This window comes from Chinchilla lanigera, unplaced genomic scaffold, assembly GCF_000276665.1.
Source record: "Chinchilla lanigera isolate Chin_1 unplaced genomic scaffold, ChiLan1.0 scaffold00099, whole genome shotgun sequence".
NCBI lineage: Eukaryota > Metazoa > Chordata > Mammalia > Rodentia > Chinchillidae > Chinchilla > Chinchilla lanigera.
The window spans coordinates 4894460-4909718 of record NW_004955500.1 but is presented as its reverse complement, the minus strand read 5'-3'; the positions used below and the strand labels follow the sequence as shown (position 1 = coordinate 4909718).

Here is a 15259-nt window from a genome sequence, read left to right as displayed (position 1 = left end):
GGTCCGAAGACCCCAAAAGACCGGCGCTCCCCGCCCGAGGCTCCCCGTGCACAGGGGGCCCACCCTCCGGGAGCCAGCAGGCAGGAAGCTAGCCAGCCAGAAGGCTGGCGCTCCCCTCTTCTACATTTTTAAACTTTTATTAATTCTACACAGTTTCCAATGGGTTGAAGTGCTTCTGGGACCTCAGGGAGACAACTGGGGGTATGGTCAATGGAATCTTCTGAGTTTGGAGTTGTTGCGGAGCACATTTTAGAGAGCACATTCTAGAAGCATCTGGAAAAGACAGATACATTTTTCTGCACAGAATATTTCTCCCCCTGTTTACTTAGGAAACTAATCTGTTGGAGGTAAAAGGAAGAACATGAAATCAATCTGGAAAAGTTTGCTCTTTTTTTTTTTTTTTACAAAAAGAAACAAGTATCATAGATTAACTTTTGTTCCTAGGTCCTAATAATTATAACTCTTTCAGGTTACAGGAATAGCAGTTATTTCTATCTCGTAATTTTCAGCTGAGAGTGTGTATTTATGATTAGACCAGGGACCTCACGAGATGCAAAGTAGCATAAAACATAGGACTATTATATTTTACTCAGAAAACTTTCAAACCTTTAAAAATACTCCTCATGTGCTTTGAGGAATAGATTTCTTCCGTCATCTATAATTGGGTGACTAACGTTGAAAACTGGTTTAATTTTAACATCAAATGTGACATTCTCACTGCTAGCTCCTGGTTTGGCAGGAATGCCCCAGCCAGCAGACTCCTGGTCAGTGGAGTGGTGTAAAATATGAAAGGCAAATTAAAAGAGGTCATCAATGATTTTATGAACATTAAGCCTGTGGAAAAAAAATACACATATAGTTGATTTTTATTCCTAACTTCCTCCATACAAACCAGAAGGACAGGGTTCAAGGAGCTGGATAGCTGAACATATGGATGGCCCTAGGGAGGTGGTCCTCCTGGGAAGGGATGGAAACTCCAAATCCCTTCCCCTACATTTGCTATTCATTTCATCTGTATCCTTTGTCATATCCTTTATAGCAAACTGGCAAGCATAGATGTTTCTTCGAGATCTGTAAGCCGCTAAAACAAATTAATTAAATCCAAGGATGGGCTTATGGGAGCCCCAATTTATAGCTGGCAGTTCAGGAGCAAAGGTAGAGCAAACTAGGGATTGCAACTGGCATCTGAAGGTGAGGAGCAGCACTCTTGGGGACAAACCTTCGGCCTGTGGGATCTGACACCATCACCAGATAGATAGGGTCCCACTGAACTTCATTAGAGGGTACTCAGCTGGTGTCTGCTACAGAATTGCCTGCTTGCATGGTGATTGATCAATCAGCCAGTTGATTCTTCTGGGGTCTAAAGAGATCTGTGTTGTGAGAGTGCCAGAGAAAGTGGACTTGAGTTTATTTTTCTTCTGTATTCTTCAGAAAATTATACTAGAAATTTCTCGTTATGCGAAAAAAAATTAGGTATAGTAAATATAAAAGAATTTGAATTTAGTCTAATTGTCAAGTGATTAAAGAAGATTCAGGGGAAAAGTCATGTAAGGTATGAATCAGATAAATAAAATCACAGAAGTGTAGATTTTATTCATTCGCTGGGTCCCGTGCTTCTCTAAATTTACAAATGAAGGTTGACGTCCCTAATATCCGTGGATCCCATGCCAAGTTCTACATGGCATGTTAATATCACACATCTGGGTAGTATTTTAAAACAACTCTCAGTTAGAGAGTTTTCCGCATTCTGTGTATGAAGGGAATGACACATGCCAAGCACATACTCTACCGCTGAGCTGTAACTCTGGCCTCAGTGAAAAGCTTTGGTTTGCCATTCACTTGGTTTTACTACAATTACGACTGTGGTTCCATTAGTTGATGTTAAACTGTGGCCTTTCTGCCTTCAAAATATTCTTTTTTTTTCCTATAAAATTACCGACACACTTGTTTCTAGACATTCCATCTGAAACACACACTAATCTATAAAATGTTAAAGTCCAAGTCTGGGCCGCTAAGGCTGAACTTGAAGTTGGTGCACGTCTCACTACACACTAGATGTAGACTGGCTAACATTTTGTAAGAATAAAATGTGAAGAGTACATGTGATTGCTTGTGACTTATTGATTTTTTATTTACACTCCATTTTATTGCTGCCAATAAGCAATAATTAAGCTAAGAGCTTAATAAAGACATCAGCTTATTGACGTTTATATATCTCTGGCAAATTAGTAAGAATTTGGCAAACTCCACTTGAGACCAAATATATGTGCAACCCCTGAAGAAATATCGAATCTAATAGCTTTTACATTTTGTGTTTTAATCTCATGGGGGGGTTGTCTTGATTTCTCTGATGCTTATTATTAGTTTTTCCTGATTTTTAAAAAACTGAATTATATTCCTATTGTATTTGAAGTTCATCTTCAATAAGTTTGCAAGATGATGTTTATGTTTTACTATGCCTTTGTCCGCAGACAGATCAAAGTTTTTGTTTGTGTGGTCCTTAGAGAGTTAAAATTTGATGTTGATAGATAAGTATACTCTCATTCCATAGTTTTATGGTATGAAATTATAGTGACACTGTGTTCTTTCTAAACACAGTTTCCTGTGACTGGATCTTATAAAATGATGTGATCAGCATTATGTAATCTATTGGTTTTTTTTTGGTACTGGGAATCAAACTCATGACTTTGCGCTTGCCAGGCAGGCGCTGTGCCATTGAGCTAAATCCCCAGCCAGCATTATGTTTTGTTTTTTTTTTTCTTTCTGGTACCAGGAATCGAACTCACGACCTTGTTCTTGCCAGGCAGGCGCTTTTGCCACTGAGCTAAAGCCCCAGCCCCAAGCATTATGTAATCTATAAGCAGCAAGTAATGCAGGGTTGAGACTCAACTGTGTACAAATTTCAGTAAGAAAAAGAAGACTAACATTCTTTTCATATATAAAACTTCTTACTGTGGAAGGTGGTAGGAGTTATAAACAGAGCTAACTTCACTTTTAGACTGGTACTCAGTCAAGATGCTTCTAAAGGGTATAATTCTCTTTTCACTGAAGTTGGAAATCATTATAAAAAATCATTGCACTTCTTTTTAGTCCAGTTTTAGTACTCACTTAATTACACTCTCAATATGACTTTTTAAAAAATGCAAGTTCTTCTGAGGAGAATATATAGGAAGTTCACTTATTTACATATTTACTGAACATTTACTGTAGACCTACTAGATCGCTCCGTGCTAAGTTCTAGGAATTTAAGAATGAATTAAGGGATGCTGGGGATCTAGCTCAGTGGCACAGTGCCTGCCTGGCAAGCGCAAGGTCATGAGTTCAATTCCTGGTACTGGAAAAAAAAAAAATGAATTAAGGAACATTTCCTTTTGTGGAGTACTTTCCATGCTACACTCAAATATGCAAATAAGTAGCTATAATATTAAATAATTATTTCTATACGGACATATAAGTAACTTTCAGTGGAAACAAAATAGGAATCCTTTCGTCTGTCTGGGAAGCATTTTAGCTGATGCCTGAAGGGTGAGAAGAATTTTCCAAATGTAAAAGCAAAGAAGGACCATCATGTACAAAGGAAGAATGTGTGAGAACTTAGTGCATTCTTTTTTAAGAAGTAATTTTATTCTAGATAGGAGCTGGATTGGGTGATATAGCTTACAAATACAGTCCCGTGAAGCTCACTTCTTCCTGGATTACATTTACCTCCTAATCTGCAGCATCCTTTTTCAAATGCAGAGTCTGCCCCTGAAAAATTATCTCTCAGATGAACACAGAATGGATATGTCTGGAGATTGACTGACTCTTAAGGACTAAGGTAGGTACATAGATAGATTCCCCAAAAACCACCAGGAAAGTCATGCTCCCACGGGAGAGTGTGAGTTGGGGGATAGGCAGATTGAAAGAAAACATGTATGTTACTATGGCAGAAATCTAGGCCGAGTGAAAAGATGTAGGTGATGATGAACCTTAAAAAAATTTGAGGGTGTGGTTTCTATTTTCATTATGGTAAAAGAAAACATTCATAGGGGCTGGGGATTTAGCTCAGCGGCACAGCGCCTGCCTGGCAAGCACAAGGTCGTGAGTTCAATTCCCGGTACCGGGAAAAAAAAACAAAAAGAAAAGGAAACATTCATGGTGACATGTGAGGAGGAGATGAAGCAAGCTGGGAAGCTGAGCTCTTTTAGGAGTGTGTAGCATCTTCAGAAAGAGATGATTTGAATGGGTTCACAGCTTGTAGAGCTGTTTAAGAGGTAAAATTGGTAAGATAAGAAAAAGGAAAAAAATCTAGAAAGACTCTTAAATTTCTGGCTTGAGAAACTGATTGGCATTTACTGTGACAGGTCATATCAAAGTAGATCAGGAGAGTTTATAGACCATGAAATGAAGAAGCCCCTACCTATGTACCCCGTGGGCCAGAATACCGGGTACGGTGGTGAACATAGGGAGTGGTGGTGAGCACAATGTTCCCTTCTGGCCCACGCGGCTCTATTCTTCTATCTTTCATGTAATACAGTCAGACAAGTTAAACTTGAAGTGACTCTCAGTTTAACAAGACAGTCTTATTGTTTCACCCAGTCGGTGTCTTAGCAGAGTGTGAACTAGAGGCAAAATTTTAACTGCAGACATTAAGAGACGACTAATCTTCACCAAAAAGTTTCAGTTGTAAACAACCCAATTAAGACCCCAAATAAATACTTAGAAATTTCCTAGGTGTTGATAGCACCAATTCATTGTTTTAAGCTTAGTCGATTGTCTAAGACCATAATTCTAATGTAATTTTAAATGTATTCTCAATGTCAGTAATGTATTCCCTGCAAGTAGGTGTTCGATATTTATTCTTGGTCAGCAAAAAAACAAAAACAGAAAAACCCTTAGACACTGCTGTGGTGGTCCTCCATACACAGTCTTACCTGACAAAAACTTTATTCTGTAGTATTTAATTTCTCTGGTTAGAAATTCAGTTAAATTAAGAATTTCTCATTAGCCAATAATGAAAAAAAAAAAAAAAAAAAAAAAACACCCTGAGAAACACTATTCTAAGGACATTAAAAATAATTTGTAGAAGAAATTAAATTTAGATATTTTTCCCTGCAGTGTCTGAAATACATTGGCTTGGCTTGTTTTTGTTGCGTTTTGTTGTTTATTTTTTTCCAGAGTCCTTTTGATGCAAAAGACAGAACGAAATTTGTAATCTAAATCTAATCTGCAGTGTTTTTACATCTAGTCAATGTAGGGTTTTCAGAAAATATGGGCATCTAGCTGTGTAATGCTTCAACTTGAAGGCTTATTTTAGACCTTGACTTTTTCCCCATCTGATAACTAAAAGGATCTGATTTCTCTGTGTTTTAGTTGACGTGCTAAGTAAGTAAAGATGCACAAAGATCTAATTATTGGCACTATGAATACCTATGCTGCAGATTTAGGAAGTGAATCTTTTATGTGATTGCATATGTATCAACCGTGTTTTTCAAAAATGACTGTATGAAAACAGAAATTGCTTCTATATCTTGCAAGTGCAAAGGAGATCCAAGGGAAGGCTGCAGGGCCAACCCGAGCAGGCTCCAAGCAGGATGAGGCACAGCCAAGACCCCGCCGTTGGCTGCGGCTGTGCGATACTCCAGTGCAGGTACTGTGGGTCACCCGCTGGCGCCGCCCCGGCTCCCGCTGGCAGCACCACCTCGCTTGGGTGCCTCCAAGAGGCTGCACTCCAGCGCCACTGCAGCTGCCGCGGGGAGTCTCTGACCCTGAATCTTGGTTCCTCCATTAACGTTCAAAGTCCAGACAGGAGCCTCTGCCTGGCTCTGCTCTACCTGCCGCGGATCATGGGATATTTCCTCTTCCTTAGCTTCCACAGTGCGGTACAGGGCCTTCTCCCCACCCACCTTGCAATTTCCCCTAAATCGAACGCAAGGTTATACACTGAGAAGCCAAAAAAACACTCAATATCCAGTAGGGCATCACTAACTGACATCTGAGGGATTCTTGTCAGTTTACAAAGGCTTTGACACGTTTTCATCCAATTCTTAGTACAACATAGAAAGTACTTCCATCTTTGAGATAAACAACTATAGCTCCAAGAGGTTAACTGCCTAACTCAAAGTTGCAATCCCAGCAGGAAAATTAAAACTTTTGCATGCCTGTCATCTGTGAAATACAGACCTCAGTGTTTTCACATGCAATTTCTTATCTGAGTCTCACAAAACTTTGTGACAGAGCATAATTAGTCCCATTACTCCCCGGAGGAATAGAGGCCCTGGCCAGTGACGGAACAGGGACTTGTTCAAGGCTCTGACTCCAAATCCTATTCTCACTTCACGGCCCAGGGAGGCTGCTTGGCTGAGTTCTTCCCCTCCACCCCCCAACACTTTCTGTCTCCTGTTCATACCAGCTACTCTCACACCCCTCTCGTGTCAGAAATGTTTGTTAGATGAATACATCTCCAACACTTTCCCTAAGGCACTAGCCATGGGAGGATATTCTGTAAAGTTGTTTTCTGACAGTTTTCCTCTAGAGGGCTGGTCAATATGAAGATGCAAAATGGAAACAGATTTGTTTTCTGGGGGCGATTTCTTTACTCTGGACATATTTCATATCAACTATGTCACACAAATGTAAACAGTACCAAATGCTGAGAATGCTAACAAGGAGACATATCTGCGTGGTGTGCATGCCATGTGATTTGTTGTTCACGATCACAGTTCAGTGAGCTCTTCAGTGTTCATGATACAGGAGCCCTGCTTTCTCGTGTAAGCGGCTTCCGTTTCGGGAGCACATCTGGAGATGCTGCGCTGGGACGGGGTAAGGGCTCACGGGCAGTCACCTCTTCTTGATTGTGGCAAACACCTGAGGGTTTTCAGGATATGGCTCCCAGCAGAGTCAAGCCGTGCCTTAGGCATAGAGCTTAACTTTGCTCCCAGATACCGTTCTTGCTGATTCTGTACTTCCAGACGTTGGTCCAGGGCTCGAAGACTTCCCTGTGCTTCTTTGCCTTGGCTTCTCTTTCTGGACTCCATCTTGCTTGCTGTGAGGATTGCTGACTACTTCGTTTTCCCCGCCTATGTTATGTTTCTTACTCTGTCCTAGAAGAACTCAGTTCTTTCTAGGATTTTGAGTTAAAGGAGACTGACCAGCTGGATATCTACTTACAGTTGTGGAAAAGATTTGCTTAGACAAAGCCCGAGCAGTAATGCAATGCTGTTTCTTTCTATTTCTCCAGCACTTAGGTCATACCCATATTTGATAGCTCCGTGGTTCCTTTATTAAGCAGTTGGATAAAGAGCAGCTGAAGGTAGCTCAGAAAGGTCCTTAACCTTTGTATTGTAAACTAACTTGAAGAAGAGCCAGTAGGCCTGACCAGGGGGAGAGTGTGGGGTGGGCCTAGTGGATGAGTGTGGACCTATTGTTGCCTGATGCAAATATTCATGAGGAGTATCCATTTTCTTTTGTTTTTCTGACAGCACAGAGACGTTAACCGGCATTCAGATTTGTGGTTCGCTGGTTTCCTGAGAGCGGATCCTGGTGCACAGAAAGGCTTCTTCTCACTGCCATCCTTCAGCAGGGCTTTTGCTTTGGCTCAAAGAAACTGCTTACAGAGAAAGGGAGAGGTCTGAGCTCTGGGGAACTGAGTTTGGTCATAGAAGCATCCTTCGGGGCACAAAACCTGGAGTCTTTCTCAATGCTTCTGGTGAAACTACAGCTCTAAAAGAATTTGGGACGCGCACCCCCAATCACTTACTTATTCATTTCAGCATTTCTAGATTTGCTCACATGTTAGATTTTTAGTAAATAAGATCGAGAACTTCTCATGGTCTAGCTGAGCCAGACTCTTAAACTGATAAGTCACAGCAGAATGTGGTAAGAGCTCTACAGCTCCACAGGATATGGTAACCAATGGGGAGAGGATATTTTGCACAAGATTTTAAAATACCAGACTTCACTTTGGTCTCTGCGGTGAAGTTTCTCTTTCAGAGTTGGTCAGGCATTTCTACCCTGGCAACACAACAGACCTCCAACTATTCTTGGTACAAGTGAAGCCTGGGGTGTGGGCACGGGTTGGAACTCGGACCTTGGAGAAGATTCCAGGAGGAAGTCTGGATGCAAATGGGGCCTCAGTGTAAAAATGGGTTTTTATAGTCAAGAAAGTCTTATAAATAATTTTATTTTTCTAAGAATCAGAATAAATTGGGATTTAGGATTTACAGATATAAATGTTATTTACACACACACACGTTCACACCACAAATGTGTGTGTGTGTTTATCTCTCTCTATATGTAGATATAGAGATGCATACATACATTTTTTTCACAAAATTACTATTCTTTTTCACAGCGTTACTAAATAAGCAAATACTGGTTATCTTATTTTTTTAAATCCCTCTCTCTCTCGTTTTCTACATATATATAGTTGTTTTTTTTTTAAATTTTTCTTTTTTTGGTGCTAGGAATCAAACTCAGGACTCTGCACTTGCCAGGTAGGCACTTGTGCCCCTGAGCTAGATCCCCAGCCCTGTGCCCCCCAAAATCTATATTTGGGATCTTAATTTGTACAATTTAAAAAAAATTCAGAGCTTTGTCATATGAGCTAGAACATATTGCAAACACAGCATGACCAACCAGTAAGAAATCTCCTAAAAGTCCACGTTTTCGAGTATTTTTTTTTTTAAATACCAGAGATTGAAACTAGGGCCTTTGCAGTGAATTACATCCCCAGCCTGTTTAAATTTTGAGACAGGATTTTGCTAAGTCACCAAATTACCCAGGCTGGGCTTGAACTTGTGATCCTCCTGTTTCAACCATGCAGAGTGCTGGGGTAACAGGCATGTACCGCTACACCCAACACAATATTTTTTTATAATTCAAAAAGAATATATTCTTTTCCCACATACTCATAACTTTAAATTTGCGGTTTTGAGTGTTTACTTAATACTTTAGTGATACATAAGTGCTAAAAAGTAGTGATTTTTAAAAAACTAGAATTGAGCATCAGAATTACTTGGATTCTTTCCAGATCCACCAAATTAGATCTCTAGGGGGCAGGGGCAGATATAGTACCTTTATTTAAATTTGTAGGTAATATGTCTTTATATAAACTACCATTGCTGATAGAGGTCAGATGTTGTAAGCTTCATAAAGACAAGAGCTCTGTCTATCTTCTTCATTTTATCCCCAGCACCTGACTAATAACAGATACTCAATCTGTAGAGTTAGTGGATGGTTCACTGTTTCAGATTCCCTTAACATTTTTTCATTTATGAAATGCAGAACCCAAAACTAACAATAAACTCTTATCCTGGCACCAGACAAGGAGTGTCTGGTATAAGCCTTTGCTACTTGGCTGGACCTTGTTGAAATGTGGGCTTTGGACTTTGTTGTTTACACCTTTGAGGCTGCTGGAGTGAATACACAAGTTACCTGTGAATATTCCTGCACTCACTCTCCGTGGAGTCTCCCTTTGAACTAGCGGGGATTTTCTGTCTCCTGTTCCCTGCTCCAGTGCATTTTGTTTTTCACTAGAGCTGTAGGAGCTACAGGTCTCAACTGTATCTCCTTGCGTTATTCCCCACAGCTGCAGAAAGGACTTTCTTCCTCTTCCTGCGTAGCAGGAAGCCACGCTTTTGTCATATCCTGTGTCTTACTACTCTGTGGCTTATGAGAAAACCTCTGCCGTTTTCTTTCAGGATTGGTCCTCAGACAGCTAAAAATGTCCTGCCCTTAAAATAAAAAATCAGAACTTTCGTGGCTATTTTCTCCCCTCTGAAATATTTTGATGTGTAGCTTTGAAAATCAAAGTAGAAAATGTTGGGGGCTGGGGATTTAGCTCAGCGGCACAGCGCCTGCCTGGCAAGCGCAAGGTCATGAGTTCGATTCCCAGTACTGGAAAAAAACAAACAACAACAACAACAATAAAAAACAAAGTAGAAAATGTTCTGTTCTAGATCATAGCTACTCAAAAAGTGGTAAGCTCTGAGCTATAGCATCCCCAACTATTCTGGTTGGTTTCTGCTCTATTCCTGAAGTAATTTACTGGGAATTAAAAATGCATCAGAAAATTACTATGTATCTCAACTTCCAAGTCAGCATCTTACTTCATGGGGAAATATCTACCAAAGTCAGACCAAAGATGGCCAATGTCACAGCCAGTAGTGGCACTGTCTAAAACCACTTTTTTTTTTTGAGACAGGGTCTCATTATGCAGTTCAGGGAGGCCTTGAACTCATGGTGGAGCCCGGGCTGGCTTTGTAAAACCACTTTGAAATTGTCATGTAGCGCCACTGCCAAAGGCATACAAGTTAGAAAAGAAGAGGTAAAATTTTCTGCATTTACAGGTTATGTTATATCTGGAGAAATTTTAAAAACTCATTGAAAACTACCAAAATACTTAAAGAGAATTTATTAGAGTAGCAGGGTTTAAAGTTAATATATACAAAGCAATAGCTTTCACATATAAAAAGAATAGCTGGCTGGAAGACATAAAGACCTCTTTTATAATTGCAACAAAAGTACCTAGGCATAAATCTACTTAATACAAAATGACCAAAATATACTTGAATAAAATCTTCCTCAAAGAGACAAAAGTAGACATGAACTAAGTGTAACGAGTATGTCATACTAAATTTGGATAGAAAAGACGCATTATTATGAAGTATCTTTTTTTTTTTTTGAGATGTGGTCTTGCTATGTTGCCTGAAATGGCCTTGACTCACAATCCTCCTGCTTCAGCCTCTCAAGTAGCTACAATTACAGATGTGCTTCACCACGCTTGGCTACAAAGCATCTATTCTGACAACACACTTATTATTAGTTTTTCTTTCCCTTTCTTTCTTTCTTTCTTTCTTTCTTTCTTTCTTTCTTTCTTTCTTTCTTTCTTTCTTTCCTTCCTTCCTTCCTTCCTTCCTTCCTTCCTTCCTTCCTTCTTTCTTTCTTTCTTTCTTTCTTTCTTTCTTTCTTTCTTTCTTTCTTTCTTTTTCTTTCTTTCCTTCTTTCTTTCTTTCTTTCTTTCTTTCTTTCTTTCTTTCTTTCTTTCTTTCTTTCTTCTTTCTTCTTTCTTCTTTCTTCTTTCTTTCTTTCTTTTTCCTTTTTTTTGTGTTTTTTGAGACAGGGTGGCCTTGAACTCACTTTGTAGCCTAGGCTGGTTTCAGACCTGCAATGATCCTCCTGCCTCAGCTGCCCAAGTGCTGGGATTACAGGTGTGTGCCACCACACCCAGCTAGTTCTTATTTCTTGAAGCTTAACAAATTGATTATACATTTTATTTGGAAAAATAACTACACAGAAATAGCCTGAAAAATACTAAAAAAGAAAATAATAAAGGATAACCCAATATTAAACCAGATGTTAAAACATCTTACCAAAAAATCTATAATTAGAAGAAAATTGTATTGGCAAGTGAATAAATGGACAATTAATTGAATGTAACAGAAAATCTAGAAATAAACCTAACTGCATATGAAAATTTAGACCTTGATAAAAGCAGCATCTAAAATGAATGGAAAAATACAGTCTTTTTAGTATGCAATACTGGGACAACTAAATAGCCAAAAGGGAAAATGGAGTCTTCCTGTGTGTCACACACCAGCATAAACCCTAAATGGGTGAGAACTGAAACTGTATGCACACTAGAAGAAAATGTACGAATTTCTTTATAAAACGTTCAGTGACCAGTTCCCAAACTCAGGGAACAGCTGGATTACTTTGGCTGTGTTTCTTAAAGCTGTGCATGAGGGCAGGGAATATAGCTCAGTGGCATAAGCACCTGCCTGGCAAGCACAAGGTCCTGAGTTCAATCCCCAGTACTGCAAGAAAAACAGAACAAGACAAAACAAAACTCTGCCTGGCAAACACAAAAGAAAACCCTAAAGACAACATAAAAATACAAGCGCTAGTTGGAAAATAAATATTTACAACTCCTCTCATAAACAAAGGAATATTCCTAATATCTAAAGAACTTCCATGGAAAAGAAAAGCAATATTTTTTTAAAACAGGGCATACATAAGCATATACAATATATATTTGTTCTACCAAAAATGTATACACACTTAGGGAAAATAAAGCTTGCATGAATATTTTAATACTAAATTTACTGAGACATCATGAAATTAATACAAGTTACCTTTGGCCTGCACAATTACAAGAGTGACGGCTCAAAGTGGTGGCCGTGAGCTTCCAGACATTTATTACTATGGTGAGCTGCTGCTTCAGTAACCTTGATCCCTGAGATTTCTGTACATATGTTTTCAGTCTCTTCTCTAAGGGTCAGCAGGGTAGTGGGTTTTCTGTGATGAATGACATCCTCTAGGGTCCCCCATATGAGGGTAACACCATCTTTTGAAAAAGAATTATACTATTTTTCTTTTCCTGAAGTGTATATACATTTTTTTGGCAGAATATATATGGGAGACAGACAGACAGACACAGAGATACACAGAGAGACAGAGACAGAGAGACACGGAGAAAGAGAGATCACAGGACAAAATTAAATGGCGCTTAAAGATACAAAAAGATGCTCAAATTCGCTCACTATTAGAGAGATAAAAACTAAACCTACATTAAAATACCATCTCGCTCCAATCTGATTGGCAGAACCCCAGGAGTTTCACAATTGGATTCTGCTGGCAAGGTTGTGGAGAAATTGGCAGTCCCTCACTTTGCAGATGGAAGTACAACCCCGGAGGAGGGCATCTGTCCATCTTTATTAATATTTCATAAGCACTTACGTTCTGAACCACCAATTCCATACCCAGGACTGATTCCAAACATTCACTGGGGAAAATACAGAAATATATAGAATGACAATGTACAGTAGCACTGTTTCTCACAGCCAAGGAGAAAACAACTCAAATGCCCAACTCTAAGAGATACATTAATGTTATCATTCCCAAAATGTGAGAATCTGAATCAAACCCTTAGATGGACAGCTACCAGAATACAATAGCTACCAGGAGCTAGAAAGCATTAAACAACACCGCAAGGAAGCAACTGGCCAAGCCATAAATGTCTAACAGGCATCTCAAACACAACACGCCCCTGACCTGACCTTCCGAGCTTACTCCTTATTCGGGATTCACTGTCTCAGTGCATAGACCTTTATCGCCTGGTTGCTTAGACCAGACTCTGGAAGCATGCATGACTTCCTTCAGACCTCACAATAAATTCATCAGCAAATTTCTCTTGCTCTCCATTCGAAGCCATTTCACAAGATTTTTGTTGGTGTCTCCCTGGCCAAACCATTATCATCTCTCACTTGGACAACTTTAATAGTTCCTACTTTTCTCTTAGCTTGCATCTTTCCCTTACCCTATTGTCTTGGTTACTTTTCTCTACTTGCTGAGACAAAATACCTGATGCCCAGAATTAAGGAAGGAAAGGTTTATCAAGCTCACAGTTTGTGGAGGTTTCAGTCCATACTCGGCTGGTTCCAAGGCAGGGTGGCACATGGCAGAGGGCATGGAGGCAGAAGATAGCAAAAGCAACAGGAGCAAAAGGGAGGAGCAGCCTCTTTCTCTCCCTTACATGTGCAAACTATCTACCCCAGGGCTGGTGTAGCGCTCACACCCGTAATCCCAGCATTGGATCATGGATCAATCTTAAACCCTAAAAGCCCTGCATGAGGGGCTGCATGAGGCTTTGGGGGGACATGTAGACACAAACCATAATACCTATCCTCCTCCAAATCATCCTCCATATTGTTGCTTCCATCTTTCCTGTACCCCAGTTTACTACAAGTTATTCTCCATATTGTTAATCTTTTAAGAAATTAAACTGGATCAGATCTAACCACTGCTCAAAATCCTCCAGTGGATTTTCTTCACAGTAAGGATAAAATTCAGACTCCTGAGCTGGGTGTGGTGGTGCATGCCAGTAATCCTGGCAGTCAGGAGACTGAGGCAGGAGGGTGCCCAGGAGTTTGAGACCAGCTTGGGCTACATAGTGAGTTCAAGTCCAACCCGAAATACATAATGAGACCCTGTCTCAAACAAACAAAAAAACACAAAGTTCAGACTCCTACAGGGGCCTCTGTGTATTTCTGCTTATGTCTCTTACTTTCTAGCTCTTTTTTCCTAAAATGTTTTCCAGTGAGAAGCAAGTTTTAGCTCAGTCAGGCCTCAGCCCAGGATCCTTTCTTCAGAAAAATCTTTCTTGACCGCTCTGTCCAAAGTTAATACCATTCCTCCAAGACAAATACACAAAGCTGGGACTGGGGATTTAGCTCAGCAGCACAGCGCCTGCCCGGCAAGCGCAAGGTCATGAGTTTGATTCCCGGTACTGGAAAAAAAAAAACCAAATACACAAAGCTGTTGTTCTTTCAAGACATTTATTTTTCTGAACGTCTATTCCTGCAGCCATTTGTCTATCACTTCTCACTTCCCCCAAGCAGAATCTAGGAGAGAAGGAATCTTGTTTTATTTGCTCCTAATTCACTTGAACCTAGAACTCTGCCCAGTGCATGAACAGATGTTTAATAAATTGGCGTTGGCTAAACGGATTTGCTTCCAGGAGATTTCTGGCAGTGTGTGAAATGAATTCTGGTTGTCCTTGGAAATAGTGTCTTTATCTCAGTAGCCTCTGTGAAGGTTACAGGGTCCACGTCGGCGCCATCTCAGGAGGGCAGAGAGATACACAAGGCAGTATCGACAGGTGTGAGCAACTGACTGAGAGGAGGGAGAGACGGAAAGGAGAAAAGGAGTTTTAACCCAAAATTACGTGGCTGGGGCGTGGTCTTATTAGCAGGAATGGAAATAGGGAAGATGAAAGAGAGCATGGATTCTGTTTTTGATATTTTAGGACAGGATGCTGACAAGGAATTAAATATGAGAAGTGTGACCCGAGAGAGGTCACCTCTAGAGACAATGCTTTGGGAATTGTCTGCGTGTAAGTGTTAATTAAACCCAGGCGGCTCATTGCAAGGTGCCTAACGGGAGGGTCCAGAGAGGGCAAAGAACACGACAGACTCCAGCAGGCCAGAAGAGAGCAGCTTATGGAGGAGGGATCGTCTAGGTCGCTGCTGCACCTAGGCTGCCCAGGATAAAATGATGAGGGTTCAAAGACAGTGCTGTCTTTGAGTTGCATCATTCTTTGCTCTTCAAACTTCAAGATTTCTGTGTTGTAAACATTGTTTATATTTTCTTTCTAGTCTCTCAGCCTACAGAAACTTTCTAGTTTCTCAGCCTAAACAAACAAAATTACTTAAATGTTCCTCTACCACTACAGTGTAGTCTATAATAGTCCAATGTTACAGTTCGGATGTGCTTTGTCCTG

At 40.2% G+C, this 15259-nt stretch overlaps 1 long non-coding RNA gene across 6 annotated transcripts in view; it reads left to right on the top strand.

Moving 5' to 3' along the window:
- LOC102010070 overlaps positions 1-15259 on the top strand; it is a 164803-nt gene that overhangs the window by 85193 nt on the left and 64351 nt on the right. The window contains exons 4-5 of one of the 6 annotated variants that reach the window (XR_001231476.1): positions 3739-3817; positions 7461-8371. The exons of 3 other annotated variants lie outside the window; for them this stretch is intronic. This is a non-coding gene — a long non-coding RNA (uncharacterized LOC102010070). Of the gene's footprint in view, positions 1-3738; positions 3818-5517; positions 8372-15259 lie in introns of those variants that run through there. 2 more of the 6 variants (XR_001231474.1, XR_001231478.1) reach the window with 2 other exon arrangements.